The sequence below is a fragment of the Podarcis vaucheri genome (genome assembly GCF_965113315.1).
Source record: "Podarcis vaucheri genome assembly, chromosome: 2".
In the NCBI taxonomy this organism is placed as follows: domain Eukaryota; kingdom Metazoa; phylum Chordata; class Lepidosauria; order Squamata; family Lacertidae; genus Podarcis; species Podarcis vaucheri.
The window spans coordinates 106187245-106204292 of NC_138760.1; the positions used below are offsets into that span (position 1 = coordinate 106187245).

Sequence of the window (17048 nt, forward strand, 5' to 3'; positions counted from 1 at the left end):
CTGAGGAAGAATTTTGTGGTACATTTTGCCAACTACACCTTGGAGTCCTTTTTTATATTTAACAAATATTTATTTCCACATTTTCTCAACCTTCTCCAACAGCAAGAGCAGTCTTTCCTCTAAATCCACACATTTGTTTCTTATTTATAGATTAGGTATGGGGAACCTTTGGTCTTCCAAGTGTTGTTGAACCAAAACTCCCATCATCCCCAGCAAGCATGACCAATGGCCAAGGGATGATGGGAGTGGTAGTTTTATCAACATTAGAAAAAACCAAAGGTTCCCCAACCCAGTATAAATAGATCTCTTTCAGCTCAGAGTACAGGTCACCTTACCACAAACTGGCACCATTTTGGCAGGTGTGCTGTTACATCTGGTACAGTTTCAGCATCCACCCAATAATTCTTAAAGAACTCAAATGTGAAATTGCTTGTTTCTTAACAAAAAGTATGTAACGTGTCCCTGGGATCAGCCTGGAAAGTGGTTGGAAAGTGGCCAATGTAACACCAATTTTTAGAAAGGAATACAGGAAATGAATTCTGGAAATGACACTAGAAAACTAGTGGGAATTACTGTTAATTACTGTTAATTACTGTTAATGGTTAAACAACCAAGCATATAGAAGAACAAGCCATGCTTGAAGCAAAACCAGCATGGCTTCTGCAATGGTATGTCCTGCCTCACTAACTTTTTAGATTTCTCTGAGAGTGTCTATATAGATAGAGGCAATCCAGTTGACATAGAGTACTTGGACTTTAAAAAAAGCTTTCAGTAAAGCACTTCATCGAAGATTCCTGACAAAGCAGTTGTGGAATATGAGGTGAGGTTCTTCTTGTGCAGGATATTCTTAGACCGGGGATGTGGGAAATGTGGCCCTCTAAATGTTGCTGGAGTTCAACACCCATTATCCCTGGTCATTGGCCATGCTGACTGGGATGATGGGAGTTTGAGTCCAACGTCTAAAGGGCCACAAGTTAGCCACAACATACAAAAGTTTTGCTAATGCCTCATTTTTGCATAAGATGTTATCAAAAAGAGGGTGGAGATGGACATCTGTGAATTGCCAGAAGGACCACTAGGAGGCACTGTGTTCAGACAGAGAAAGTGATATGCACCACAGAGTGGTGTAGTAGACAGGCACACAACTTTTAATGCACAAATGAGTCATCATCACAACTCGGCTCCTCTTTCCCATCAGCCCTTGCTCTGAGCAAAGCTTAGCAGAGTCAGCGCACATTGGAACAAAAGGGGGACTTTGTATGCAGTGGCTGTTGAGTAAATTGCAAGTAGCGTGGGTCCATTTTATTTTATGCAAATGTATAGCCTTGTAATACTATAACAAAAAAGGCACTCCATAACATTTACAAATTCTGCCCCCCCCCCATTATTTTAGTTGGAAATCCCTTTTAATACATAGAGCCATTTAATTTCCACTCTGCCCTAACTCTTTGGGGTAAATCTAACTTAGGGGTTGCCAATGTTGTGCCCTTCAAATGTTGCTGGATTCCAGCTCCCATGAGTAACGTCCCGGACCACTGGCCATGTTGGCTGGGTTTGATGGGCCAGAACATCTAGGACACACCACATTGGTACCCCCCTGATCTAACTGCTCGAGTCTGTGCTCAAAATCATTCCTGTACGGTTTGGCATCACTCTCCAAATGCTTCGCGGCTGCTGGGATTGTTTCCAACATGAAGTAAGAACAGAAATTTTGGCACGAATTCTTTCCAGAATTAAATGCGGATCCATCATGCTGGAGTTCGCTTCTCAACAAGGGTATGAGAGTTTTGTGCTTTAGTATAAGGTCCCTTCACAAAACAAACAAAAGGAAAAGAGAAGAGAAGAAAAACTAGGAGGAAAGCACAAAAGCTGATGACAGATGCTAAGCCAGAAAGCCAAAGTTAATGCAGAAAGCAGAAAGGAAGGCAGTGTGACAAACTCTCCACTGCACCATTAGATGATAAAACAAGGACTATGGAATAAGAATCCAAACTAGACACCACAGTGCAACCAACACACTTTTATAGACAAGACCCCACTGCCTTCAAATAATAACTCAGATCTGAGCCCAAACACCTGTGTCTTTTTCTAACTCATGCGGGATAACCCCTTTACTTCCACAAATGGAAAATGGCAACATGCCATCTCATAGCTCCTATGTTAGTCTAGTCACACAAGCACATTTTGCATGAAATGTTTTAAAAAAACCCCCTCAAAAAAAAAAAAACACAACAACCCAGCTGCTGGCATATCATTGGAACTGATTCTCATAACAATTTATTCCTTAGAATGCTAGCTGCAGCTTTTCAATAAAATTGAAGTACCTACATTTTCCTACTTATGCCAAATGGGAGGCTGTTTACTCCACAAAGAACCTGTTTAGCAGGGTTTGAAACTTGGGGTGGAGGGAAAGAGGGCCCTGGATAAAATATTCCTCTGTTGTCCTCAAGGTGTTTACCTGGCTGTGGTGGTAGTGCTGCAATCAGAACCAGGCAGCTGGGTCTAGATACCATTTTAATCCCCCATAATCCCCTGGGGTGATACTAGGTCAGGGGCATTGTGGGAAATTAAAAGGGTGTCTAGACCCAGCTGTCTGATGCTTCTCAGAGTACTGGACCAACGGTGAGGGACGCACAGCAGGCATCAGAAGTGGACCTACTTCTCACCTGCACTGAGACCTTGGCAACGGCCTAAGGATGCCTTGTTGTTGTTGTTGTTTATTAAAAAATTATTTACAAATTATTAAAAATTTATTAAAAATTTCCAATCAAACCAAATTATATATTCCAAATTATACAAATTATCCAGTAATCAAACAATCCCAATGTTATGCCTAATTATAAATTATTATTTTAATATATATATTATTTTTAGCTGACTTCTCATGCTTTGAGATCAGAGGGAATCCTAATCATCTCATAGTTTTACTGCATTTCAAAATATTACAATAATTCCCTTAATACATTCTGCTGTTAATCCTCCATTCTTTTCAACAGCCTCTGCGTTCATTCTGCAAGTGAGTTGAAGTCCAAATAAAATGTTTCTGTGCGGATTTTATGTCTTCACTCTTCTTCTTTGTAGTCCAAATCTGTAGTCCAAGACTCCCCTCTGTAAATTCACATCCTCTCTTCACAAACTGGTGTTTCTGCCGAATTAGTCCAGGAGCCTTCCACTGCAGGTAGCTGCCTTATCGACACACAGTCCTGATAAAATCAAATCATGGCATCTGCCCAATGCTGTTCCTTAACCAGCTGCTATTCAAACATTAGCTTTTCCCAGGGAGGGAGGGTATCAAAAACTGGAAGTATCAAAAAGTAAAATGTTAGAGATTTACCCCCCCCCATAGCAATATAATTTGATTCAGCTAGCTGGTCAGTCTACTTTTGGTTTCACTCCTGGCTCCTTGCTATTATTATTATTATTATTATTATTATTATTATTATTATTACAGTGGTGCCTCGCAAGACGAAATTAATTCGTTCCACAAGTTTTTTCTTCTTGCGAGTTTTTCGTCTTGTGAAGCATGGTTTCCCATAGGAATGCATTGAAAATCAATCAATGTGTTCCTATGGAGACCGTCCGGGGACAGAGGGGAAGCGCCGCTCTGTCCCCTCTTTTGAAGCAAGGGGCTGCGGGGAGAAGATAGCTTCTCCCCACCGCCCCTTGCTTCAAAAGAGGTCCAGGACAGCGGGGGAAACGCGCTGCGGGAAAAGAAGCGCAGCGCGTCTTCCCCGCTGTCCCCGGACGTCTTTTGAAGCAAGGGGTTGCGGGGAGAAGCGATCTTCTCCCCGCAGCCCCAAGTCCGGGGACAGCGGGAAGCGCAGCGCGTCTTCCCCGCTGTGCCCGGACCTCTTTTGAAGCAAGAGGCGGCGGGGAGAAGCGATCTTCTCCCCGCAGCCCCAGGTCCGGGGACAGCAGGGAAGACGCGCTGCGCTTCCCGCTGTCCCTGGAGCTTGCGGGGCAAGCTCCGTTTTGCGAAGCAAGCCCATAGGGAAATTCGTCTTGCGAGGCAACTCGAAAATGAAAAAAACCTTTCATTTTGCGAGTTTTTCATCTCGCGAGGCGTTCGTCTTGCGGGGCACCACTGTAATACCCCACCCATCTAGCTGGGTTTCCCCAACCAATCTGGGCAGTTTACAGCAGCCCTGCGGTTTAAGGAACTCAGATTGGCAGCAAGGTTTAGTAAGCACAAAATCCAGGGTAAATCTCAGGCCTGCTTCAGAACCATGTTCAGCATGCATCAACATCGAGACCTGCCTTTTGGATCTGACCTTGCACAAGGCCCACTGGCATGTAGCGAAGCAAATCTAAACATGCTGCTAGATTCACTGAAGCAGCCTAAAAGAAATTTGCCCCACTTTCAGCCTCTCTTCAGAATTGTTTCTCAAGAACAGCAACAAGTCCTTGGCTCCAGAGTCCTCCTCAGCAATAGCCTTCAAGAATCCCCATCTAACTTGAAAACAGAGGTCAGCCTGACTTGCCCATTTTAGAAAGCTGGAGTAGAAGGGAGCTTAACCCGCACCAGTGAAGACTGGGGCAGCGTGCTGACAAAAAGATAAAATGAAATTGCAGAGCAGGCCTTTCACCAATCCCCTTTGTAACCACAAACTGAGTAGTAACCTTGCCAGCTTCTGTCTCCTCTCCTCAAATTCCTTATCAAGCAATGGCTTCTGCATTCTCAAAGTCTGCTGTGTGAATTATTTGGTATCTGTATCTGCGCAGGACGATACATGTTGTCCTTCTCTTCGCAAAGCCCAGTCCCTAGTTTGGTCTGGAGTTGTTCTCATCCTTATCTGCCTTCTTGTTAGGCATCAAAATAATAAATGAATCTATTGCTCCACAGTTTCTTTTTCTCTGTCTTTTTAACTCCCGTGTTAAATGTATATTAACGTGAATGGTGTTGAAGCTGGTGCTGGCACAAAGCCTACTGTTTTAAGCCAATCCAATGGGCAGCAAGGCCTAGTAATCACACACCGCAGGCTAGAACTGAAGACTTACTGAAAACCCAAGTCCTCTCTGGCTGGCATTGGCTTGCCAAATTCATACTGAGTTCCTTTAGTTAGGGATTGCTTGCTGACTTCCACAGGCATCTGGCTGGCTACTATGAGAACAGGATAGGCCATTGGCCTCATTCAGCAGGCGCTTCTTATGTCCTCTCCTTATGTTCCTACCAGTGATTGAATCTGGGGAAAGGGCATGCCCAAGACATTTTGCTGCCTGAGGTTCAATAGCAAATGTTACCCGCTCCCTCCCCAAGTCAGGGTACATGGCATTCAAGGCTAGCCAAGTTGTTTGGGTACTAAGGCCACATCTGCTGCATACACGTAAAACACTTTAACAGTCACCTCTTCCCTCAAGGAATCCTGGGATTGTTTTGGTTTGTTCTTGTTTTTTATTATGTATTTTGTGTCTTTATTTTGTATTTTTATGCTGCAAACCACTCTGAGATCTTTGGATGAAGGGTGGTAAGGGATTTAAGTTGTTGTTGTTGAGGAACCATTCCTCTCACAGACTTGCAATTCTCAGAGTTCCCTGGGAAGAAGGATCGGTTGTTAAACCACCATGGTAATTGTAGCGTGTGTGTGTGTGTGTGTGTGTGTGTGTGTGTGTGTGTCCAACACTCAGCACCTTAACAAACTACACTTCCCAGAATTACTTGGGGGAAGAAGCCATGACAGTTTAACATGGTATGTTACTGCTTTAAGTGTATGGTGCTGATGGGACCTCAAAGTAGACCGACTGAAATCAATTAGATGAGGGACATACACCCAGGCTAAACATTACCAGTAATGTTAAGATTTAGGATGGACACCAGGAACCTGTGGCCTTCCAGATGTTGCTGGAGCCATTGGTCATAATGGCTCAAGGTGACGGAAGTTGGATTCTAGCAGCTTCCTGGGGACCACAGGTACCCCATCCCTGATTTAGGACAATGGCTGAGGTCCCTATACTCACCCTAACAAATAGCATTGGACTACTGAATAATATTAAACACAGTTATATAACCTTCTGCCTTTGGAAAGATGCAATAGTCAACTGATTAAACTTATGTATCACAAAGTGGGGGAAGAAATGCGGCTTCTTTGAGAAAATTGGTTGTATCCTTTGGATGCATCTGCTCTCATTATCATGGACACCATACTTGCCCCCAGCTGAAGAGGTTTATGTTTTTTTATAGCCCCTCTCTACGGATTGATTAAAAATGTGTCCCATCTATCACAGTCTAAACAAATCTTCTGCCTCTGAAGATATTATTAGTTCCTCTGTGATTATTTGGTTTACTCTACTTCCTTAAGCTATTTCCAGATTTAAGCCATTGTTAATCGGTGTGTTGAATTATTGTTATTTTATTTATTTTAATCTTTTTTTTTTAATCTCCAGAACTGTACTATATCATCATTGTAGAACTGGAACTAAATAAGTGAAGTTTATCTTGGCTTGACTTTTTACAACTGTGGCTGGTTCTCTGGCACCTATCCCTTGTGGAAATGTATTTATGCAACTGTCAGTCCTCGTAGTTGCTGAAGATTAGATGGGAGCCCTTTTGTTACCAGAGCTTTTGTACCTGATGCGTGATAAAACCTCATTGCTACCTGCTCAGTGTAACAACAAGCACACACTTGGCATTTATATGGCACTTTGGAATGTTCTGAGAGTTGCGTTGCATTTTCTCAGTACTGTATCTTTGCAACGAGGGTCAATGGCAGCTCTTGGGTTGTATGATCCAGTGGTGTCTGTTGAACTGCCAAAAGTATCTTTTCATCCAGCAGAGGCTTTTGTCAGTAGTATGGGGAGCGGTTCAAAATTGGTTCAAAATTGGGAAATGAGTACTACAAGGCTGTATATTGTCTCCCTACTTATTTAACTTATATGCAGAATTCATCATGCGAAAGGCTGGACTGGATGAATCCCAAGCCAGAATTAAGATTGCCGGAAGAAATATCAACAACCTCAGATATGCAGATGACACAACCTTGATGGCAGAAAGTAAGGAGGAATTGTTTTTGTTTAGTCATTTAGTTGTGTCTGACTCTTTGTGACCCCATGGACCAGAGCACGCCAGGCACCCCTGTCTTCCACTGCCTCCCGCAGTTTGGCCAGACTCATACTGGTAGCTTCAAGAACACTATCCAACCATCTCATCCTCTGTCGTCCCCTTCTCCTTGTATCCTCCATCTTTCCCAACATCAGGGTCTTTTCCAGGGAGTCTTCTCTTCTCATGAGGTGGCCAGAGTATTGGAGTCTCAGCTTCAGGATCTGTCTTTCCAGTGAGCACTCAGGGCTGATTTCCTTAAGAATGGATAGGTTTGATCTTCTTGCAGTCCATGGGACTCTCGAGAGTCTCCTGGCGTGCTCTGGTCCATGGGGTCACGAAGAGTCGGACATGACTAAATGACTAAACAACAACAATGGGGAGGGGGGCAATGTCTTCTGATTCCCCTGCCCCCCAGGTCAAGATGTCCCAAAAGGTTCATCTGGAACTGATTTGGTGTGGGAAGGCTACAGGGGAGAAGGGGAACCGACAAAAATGGCCTCACTCCCCATTCCACTGACAGAAATCTTCACTGGATCGAAAAGCCCTCTGGGCCTGTGAGGAATACCACTGAATCCAACCTAAGGGAATGGGCGGGTGTGGTCTGGTGTGTATCGTGTATGTATATATATGTATCAATAGATCCTAGTGCTGCATATGCACCATACATTTAAAGCACACACACCCAAAAAGAATCCCAGGAACTGCAATTTACCCCTCACAGAGACACAATTTTCATAATTCTTAAACTATAGTTCCCAATATTTTTGAATGGGTGGGTTTTAAATCTTTGGGGTATGAATCCTATGTCCCTGGGTTTGTTTAATGTGGGATGTTACTCCTTTGAAAGTGTTCTGCATCAAACCTTGTTCCTTCAAGAGGCACACGTTCTTTTTCAGGTGCATTTTGTCATGCGGCACAGACAGTTTTTCTCTGGAGGGTCCTTTCAAGCAAGTGGCTGCCCCTGGGGGACAGTATCCTGCGGTCTTAGAAAGCGACTGTTTGAACTAGGAGTGTCTTCTAAATGTTATCAGTTTTGTGAACTTAACAGGAGGCACAAACCATTTGAGCTCCGCACAGTTGTCTCTTTGTCTTCAGAGGAAAGGGGGCAGACAGCAAGCCCCTTCCTTACCAGCCAACCTTTTTTATATTTAGAAAATGCCCTGGTTCTGTGTTTCCCTTTTTATTAGCCAGCTCACATTTTTATAGTGACTAGAACTGACGATATGGACAAATTTTGCCTCAAAAGAAATGCTCTGTTATAAATATAAACACAACCCCTAGATGAATTTAGGCATGCCAGGAGAACTTGTCTTCTGTTTAATATTCTTCCAAAACCATCTGGTATCTTACATTCATGGCCAAGAAACACAGTCATTTTATTTCTTTTAGAAGAAGATTCTGCTTCTAATCTTAGACTCTCTTGGGTACTAGTTCAGACAGAATATTTCAAGCAGTACAACAGAGCCTAACTAGAACTGGTGGGTGGTTTGTGTTAGTCTCTTAGTGATCGCAACAAAAGCAGTTGTGGTCTCGCTGACCACTAGCCAAAATGCTCTCTCTCTCTCCTTTTTCCTTTCTTTAAAAAATTAGGCTGTGTTTGGGTGGGGTGCTGTACTGTTCCATTTGCTTTCCACACCCATTATTTTAAGGGTTAGCACTCCTACTTCATTAGCGTTCCACAGGAAGCCACAGCAGTGAACTCATCTCAAAATGGTGCCTATTGTTGTGCTCATGTTGCTTGGTTGTGGAGAATGTAACTATACAGAGGGATGGGGAATTAAAAGGTTCGTGAAGGCAGGAAAAGGCACCCATAGCCTATCTCAGAATGTGGCATTTTTCACTATACAGCAATAAGTGAGAGCTACAACAAAAATGTTACATTGCAGAGTGCTCCTGTTCAGAGTTCTGGCCAGCCATGTCTTGGTCGACAGTGTGCCAGCACACATCCAGCCATCCATTTTCCATCCTCCCCCATCAGTATTCCACGCCCATGCAATATGCTCAGTTGTCAATGGGCTACTTCATACACTCTGTGTGTTTGGAAAGAGTCTTTGTACTCCTGCAAATCTTCAAATTCCCCCAAGCAGATATCTTCCACTCACATCCAACTGGTGCCATTTTGGCTTTCTAAGGATCCACACTCAGAGAAAGAGTTTGTTGTGAACATATGAGTTTGTGTTTAGCATATACAGTGGTACCTCAGGTTACATATGCTTCAGGTTACAGACTCCACTAACCCAGAAATAGTGCTTCAGGTTAAGAACTTTGCTTCAGGATGAGAACAGAAATTGTGCTCCGGCGGCGCAGAAGCAGTAAGAGGCCCCATTAACTAAAGTGGTGCTTCAGGTTAAGAAACAGTTTCAGGTTAAGTACGGACCTCGGAATGAATTAAGTATTTAGCCTGAGGTACCACTGTACCACGCTGTATAAACCCCATCATACTCAGATCCTGGTAGCTGCAACCTAGAGAACTCCATTGTCTCTTTGTCAACAAAGCTGAAGGAAAATGTGTAGCCAAGGTTACCTTACCCCTGTCTTGTCATTCTTCCTTCTCTCCACCTGCTGGACCTGGTAGAGTTCTCATTTAGTGGCCCAGCATATGTGATGGGAGCAGACAATAGCTCCCTCTTCCTTCGTGGCTCCAGAATTACTAAAGAGACAGAGGAGCTTCTCCAATCTGGTAAGCCTTTGGAAAGGGAATTCTCTAAGGCAGGAGGGGCAGAATGTAGATCGGAATATTGACAGATTCCAGGTGAGCTGAAGTAGATTGGCAAAGATGCCTGAGGTGTAACAATAAAGTTACCTCCAATAATAACCTGCTGAAATAGGGTGAGGTAACATGGGGATGTGTTTTCAGAGACTTTCCATTTAAAAACGTATTTCTAGAGTGCCTCCATCGCATTACAGCAGTGTACTCCATTCAGTTTTGGTACTCAAAACAAATTCCTGCACTCAGAATTTCATTCTGTGTAGTTTTTGCAACAGGCTTCAGTTGGTGGATTAAAAAACAAAACACCAAGGTAGATCCTGCAAGCCTGAAATCTGCCTTCCTCTGCTCTAAGGTATGTTCTTTAACCATTCAAGGCGTCATAGGTTAAAATGGAATTACTCCATCACTGACCTGGCTGGAATAGTAAGTTATTGCATGCTGTATGGAGTGTTTTATGTAGGTAGGTGTGGCTTATTTCGTCAACTGAGGCATCAGTCCTCTGCTATGCAGGAAGCCTGCACCACAGGGTTCCTCGCTGACAAGGAAGAGGTGACATCCTACGGGAAAGCTTCAAGTTGTTTTGTTCCACAGTGACAACCTTTGAGATATAATACAACTAACACGTGCCAAACTACAAGAACAAGTGTGCGGGAAGGAAGCAACTTGTCGGGGTTTCTGAGGTCTTATGGTGTGAATAATTCAATAGGAACGCATCAGGTTTGTCCATACTTTATGCGGGTGCAAAGGTATTGAACACACAGTGTCGGCCCATTTTCAAAGAAAGGAAAAACATGTGTATTTAGAAGTCCGGTCCTCTTGGGCTCCATTGCTGATGGATTGTGTGCCTTTGGATAAAACATCTAATTGCTGCAGGTTTTCCAGCTGAAAGAGAAAAACAAAACAGAAAACCAACCCGCCTTTCCTTATGGGCTTGCTTGAGTGATTACTATTACTTCATGCTTTATGAAATATTTGGTGTAAGAATATATAGCAATAGGGCTGAAGGCTCTCTGGTCTTGTATATAACCTCTACATTTCACAAGTCCTTTTCTGGCTTTCAGACAAGAAGCATCTGTTGTTTTTGCTCTTAATTGGGTACTATTTATAAATTTATTGGCAAGGACACCTGAGTCACACTCCCAAGTGCACTTGTTCCTGCAGCTTCATTACCGTGTCATGGTATAATAAGCCCATGCTTGCTTACTTGTGAGGAAACCACACTGATTTCAGTGGGACTGAACAAGCATGGTAAAAACACCTCCTGAGATAACAATAAGGATGAGTGTGTGTGTGTATACACACAAACACACACACATACTAGGCAGTGTTTCACAAGCTTGGGCCCCCAGCAGCTGTTCTATTACAGCTCCCATCATCCCTGACTACTGGTCCTGCTTTGGGGACTGCATGATGACGTTCTTACATTTTTGTTATATAGAGGGATATAACAACATTGAAAAAGTATTTGAAATGAGTTTGGCTAGGGTCTCCAAGGGTTGCTGCACACTAGACAAAAAAATATCGCTCAGTGAAATATGAGTTGAAAGATGTGAAATTGCTGAAAAGGCAGAAATAAACTGGGAAACATCCATAAGCCATTGCAATTCCTCCTCTGTAAGATTCTTTCTCAAGAATCTTACAGCAGTCCCGCAGTCCATCAACACCACTGAAATCTACGGGCCTTCCACATTAGCATTCATTTTAGTATTTATATAGTATGTCAGAGCAGGAACGGGCAAATGTTTCAGCCTGAGGGCCACATCTGAGTACAAAAATTGTATGGTATTTCACAAAAAGTATTACTGTCATCTGCAAGAGGGCTGATACTGTGAATTATGAAGGGAGGAGAGCGAAAGGAAGTGAATGGACATTTGTTTGTTTGTTTGCTTGCTTGTTTTACTGAAAAAGGCACCTAAAAATAGCCTTTTCTGTATTTCAGGTAACATGAGCTCTTTCTTTTGCATGTCAAACTATTATGCTTTAAAAAGCGGACACTCACATATACACGAATCTTTGCAACAACCCCTAAATGCAATGTTATTTAATCAAGTATTTCCCCCCCCCAGCTGCAGACCATACTACTTTTCCAACTTTGCTTGGCACATCTGTGTTGTTGGCACAGAGACACACTCTCCTCTGACTGCATGCGTGTGGCTCCTGGATGCAGAGGGATTGCAAGGGTTGTCTCCCCTTGGCCTCCCATCTTTGGCAGGCAGCACAGTCCTGCAAGAGGCAGCTGGTCTCCAAAGAAGCATCTGGATTGCGCCTCCATCACCTTGGCAACATGCCAGCTTCCTTGGGCCTGGCAACTAGATCAGTGCACCCAGAAGAAAGCCTCTGGATTATCCTGTCCAGGGTGGTTTGTTGCATCAGACCAGAGGCCTATCCAATTAGTCCAGCGGCATCTTCTCACAGTGGCCAACCAAATGGTTATGGAAAGCTTGCACACAGTAGCCATCCTCCCACTTGTGATTCCCAGCAGCTGGAATTCCAAGACAAGGTTCCTCTGACAGTGGAGGTAGTAGAGCTACCTGCCTTTCAAGGAAGCATATGAACTTTTCCTGATCTTCTCACTGATGAACCCATGATAATATTCCAAAGGATGGTGTGCAGCTAAGGCCACATCCACACCATATGTTTAAGACCGAGACCACATACCACATAACACCGGTCTTGAAAGACCACATAACACCGGTCTTGAAAGACCTGCATTGGCTCCCAGTACGTTTCCGGGCACTATTCAAGGTGTTGGTGCTGACCTTTGAAGCCCTAAACAGCCTCAGCCCAGTATACCTGAAGGAGCGTCTCCACCCACATTGTTCTGCCTGGACACTGAGGTCTAGCTCCGAGGGCCTTCTGGCGGTTCCCTCACCATGAGAAGTGAGGTCACAGGGAACCAAGCAGAGGGCTTTCTCGGTAGTGGCGCCCGCCCTGTGGAAGGCCCTCCCATCAGATGTCAAGGAAATTTACAACTATATGACTTTTAGAAGACATCTGAAGGCAGCCCTGTTTAGGGAAGCTTTTAATATTTGATGAATTATTGTAGTTTAATATTTTGCTGGAAGCCGCCCAGAGTGGCTGGGGAAACGCAGCCAGATGGGCAGGGTATAAATAAATTAGTATTATTAGTATTAGTATTAATATTAGTATTAGTATACTGTGGTACCACTCTATATCATCATGGCTTTGCCCTAACAAATTCAGGGAGGTGTAGTTTTGTTTAGGGTGCTGAGAGTTGTTAGGAGACCCCCCCCCCCAGTCCCCACACAGAGATAAAATTTCCAGAGTTCCCTGCAAAGGTGGATTGTTTATTAATCCAGAGAGAAGGGAAGGAAGTCCCATCATGCTAGTGGTGACCCTTGCGCTGGCAGGATGTGGTAGGAATATGGCCTTTTGAATGATGACCATTGCAACTATCAGATGCTGTGAAAAATATAACACATCTTTTTTATAAAAAAAAATGAAAGACCTGACAACGTCACATTCATCATCTCTAGAATTGGCGGGATGGAAATAGATGTTCTTTCCCCTCAGTTTTATAAGAGTGAACCGCAATTCGTAAATTGTATAACAAGCTTTCTAAGCCTCCCAATTTCAATATTGTAATAAAACAAATAAATAAGTGTTTTGCTTGTTCCAATTAGTTTCTGCTCTGCTACAAGGAGCCATTTCCCACCATGTAATGTAAAACAAGTACACCTATTTTTGTCTGGCAAATATTGGAGGGCACTGAGTTATAACTAGTTTCCAACATTCTGCAGACACTCGCTCAAACACATGCACTGCCCCCAAATCCCTGAGCGCTATGTGGGGCCAATGAGATATGGGGGGAACGGGGAAGTGGAAGCCAGAGGCAGAAGAACTAGCTACTGGGTAAGAGTTTGGTCACAAATTAAAAACCCTTCAACCAGTGCATGATCAAAAGCTTTTGCTTGGCAGGCAGACTTTTGAAAATTAAATGTATGCCAAGAACCTGCAGGTTTTTGGCTTCCTGACTAGGGCTGAAAATCTTGGATGCTGTAGGGTTTACAGCAAACACTCTGACATAATAACTGAAAATATATTTGTAAGAGATAACCCTTCCTGTAAAGATAAGACTCACTAAATTCAGAAAATAGTAGAACCTCGGAAGAAAGGAGCAAAATCTCTGTTGAATACATGATAACTAAAGGGTGTAATGCCAAGAAAATCTGGATTGTGCCCATTAATAGTGCATTAATAGTGCAATGCTATACATGTCCACTCAGGTTTAAGTACTCTCAAAATAAGGGAGAATAAGATTGCACCCTCAAATGACCAATCCAGAGGATAACGGGGAAACACCTTTCTGTAGATTATTTTCATTGGCAGAGAGTCTGAAACAGTTCTGACTCTGTAGAGACAAAGACATTTTGCCTAGTATAATATTTCAGATGCTATATTTGCTCTCTGAAATGTACTGGGTATGTTCCGTGGTTGATAGTTGAGTCAGTTAGCATGAGGGCCAAATTCTGTTCTGGACAACCTCCCTAGGGCCACATACCAGAGGCAAAAGTCTGTGGAGCAAGGAATGGAAATTTTGCCTTTGTACAGTGGGCAAGTTCCTATAAACACACCTACCTGTCTCTACCCTCTATTTAGGCAAGCAAGGGGCATTACCTCAGTTCACAGACACATTCCCACTGAGCCAGTGAGGGGTAGGGCCTGGGTTGACTTACGTTAGCCCATTAATTTCAGTGGGATTTAGGGCAGGTTCAAATGGTGTTTAGATCCACAAGCTGTAGAACAAATTTGTTCATTCAGATACCAAGGTATAGTGGTACCTCGGGTTACAGATGCTTCAGGTTACAGACTCCACTAACCCAGAAATAGTACCTTGGGTTAAGAACTTTGCTTCAGGATGGGAACAGAAATCGTGTGGCGGCAGTGGGAGGCTCCATTAGCTAAAGTGGTACCTCAGGTTAAGAACAGTTTCAGGTTAAGAACGGACCTCCAGAACGAATTAAGTTCTTAACCCGAGGTACCACTGTATACTCTTCAGTGAAGTGTCATATGGAGCCCATGAAAGTCAAAACAAAGAAAACCATAGTGACAATGGTGAAGTTCTATTACAGCAAAGGAGCATTTGCTCCTGGTATTTAGGTGCTTGCTTAAAAGATCGAATCCATGCCCTCCCCAGTCTGAGGTTTTACAGAACATGGGCTGCAGCTGCATTCATGGTACTCATTAAATTCACTGGCTCTGATCTAGCTGGCTCTGATTTGAAAGCTGAGGGACTCACCAGCTCATTGCAACCTAATGTTTTTCACCAGTTCTTTTCGCCACACCTAATGTTGGGAGGACAGCATTGCAAATTTGGGAAAAGTACAAATTCCACACGACAGCTACCTTCAGTTCGCTTACTGATTCGCGAAGTGAAAATTACCCGATGAATTTCTCCCCATCTCTGCCTGGGACTGACTCACATGCAGATCCGTTAATATATGAACCAGGTCTAAACGCTGGTGAAAATCATCGGGCAAGTTAGCTGTTACTAGCTTAAGTCTCTCTGATTTGGTGGATTTTGTCAGGATAAAAATGGCAAAACTTTTCTAGGCTGGGCCAATACGTCCAGATATTTTGAATGGATATTCAAGCACATAGATTCGGGCTGCTCACTCGGTAATTAAACCGATCCTATAGAGTGGGAAGGATCTGGATTTCAGACCCACATAAACGAAACGTTCCTCTCTTTGTGTGTGTGTGCGTAGTGTAATGTTTGCACTAATATTATATCCAGAGCTGTCTGTAAGTAAAAACAGATCCTTCATGATAGGGAAGCTATTTGCTGAGTTGGTATTTAGGATTACGGCTCCATTCCTTCAGATGTTGCATATCTATTCACTTAGGCTGCGATTTTCCTCCGGGCGTCCCATCTGCAAAGATTCACAACGCCAAGCTGTACGAGACTTGTCTGTATATCATCCAAACTGCCAATAAAAAGTCATTCAAACCCTATACCACCCAGGAACTGGTGGCCACAGCAGGGGCTGATCTATAATACCATTCCTCAGTTGATGGCTCTTTTAAGTGTAAGCATAAAAGTATGTTGATTAAGCCTGGAAATACAAACAACAGCAAAAGCATTTATTGTTTGACCTTTTAGCATTGAGTTTGGAGCTGGTTTTAAAGAATACAGAAGAAAAAAGCTAAGGGATTCAGATGGCCATCATTACCCTCAAAGGATGTATCTTTCCCCCCTTAACCATAGTGAAAGAAATGGGTTTGCCAATGTAGTCTTGTCACACGGCATAATATTATTTCAAAGGATTTAATGCCGAATACTGTTCCTTAAAGAAACCATCCCACTATCATATCCTTTCTTGAAAACATTGACGCAATCCTAAAGACTTCAGTCTTAGACACTTACGGGGGGGGGGGGGAGCTCCTAGTCAACACAGTGGAAATTGTTTCTGAGTAAGCAGATAGGATTGTGCTATAAAAGTCACCATTCGCTTTACAGGCTTGGGATGAAATATTTTGGTTAGATCCTGGGGTTTCTTTCGCGTGATTCTTTTTAGGTTGTCCAGGTTTCCTGTGTACTCTTCAGAATCTGGAGCAATCTGAGGATATGACCCCACTGGCCCTCTTTAATGCAATTTACAGACAATCATGCCATTATGTTTTACATCTTACTTGCATTCAAGTTATTTCTTTCTTGTTTAATTTGAGCCACCCAGATAACTTTGTGTTCTGGGGCAGAATGCATATGTCATGAATGAATGGACAGATGGATGGATCCTAGCCATGTCTACTCAGAAGTAAGTCCCATTGGGTCTAGTGTGATTTACTGTCAGATAAGTGTGTATACTATAGAATTGCAGCTTTACTCAAATAGATACCACCAGTAATGTGTACAGCCTGATCATAACACTATATGGCCTGCTTGTGTACAGCGTTTTGAGAGCTAGAATTAATACCTCACAGAAGGCAGCAACTTTACAGTATTTCCTAGCGTCTTTTCAGATACATATTTCAGTTTTTCCTGCCACTTATACTTCAGTTTTTTGTGGCTAGAATAAATGCAAAGTTTTCACTTGGCCATTGCAATTTCATAGGCTGTGAGTCATGTGATTGCCATGGGTACCTATTGGCTATTGCCTGTGACATCACTGGTGAAGAACAACCATATACTCTGTTCTCATGGATGCAACGTTCTGAGAATACCAAAAGTGTTTGATTTCCTTTTGGGGGTTGCACTGATCCAACAGAAGCCCTGAAACAGCCTTCCAAAATAAAACAAAGCACACACATAAAACCCAAGCTGCTGGATACCAGCAACTA

General features: G+C 43.1%; 1 long non-coding RNA gene across 1 annotated transcript in view; it reads right to left on the reverse strand.

Moving 5' to 3' along the window:
- Nucleotides 1-2005: 2005 nt before the first annotated feature.
- Nucleotides 2006-17048, reverse strand: part of LOC309525368 — a 30299-nt gene continuing 15256 nt past the window's right edge. Inside the window, exons 2-3 of the long non-coding RNA XR_014216188.1 lie at nt 10476-10628; nt 2006-3298 (exon numbers count right to left, since the gene is read on the reverse strand). This is a non-coding gene — a long non-coding RNA (uncharacterized lncRNA). The remainder of the gene's footprint in view (nt 3299-10475; nt 10629-17048) is intronic.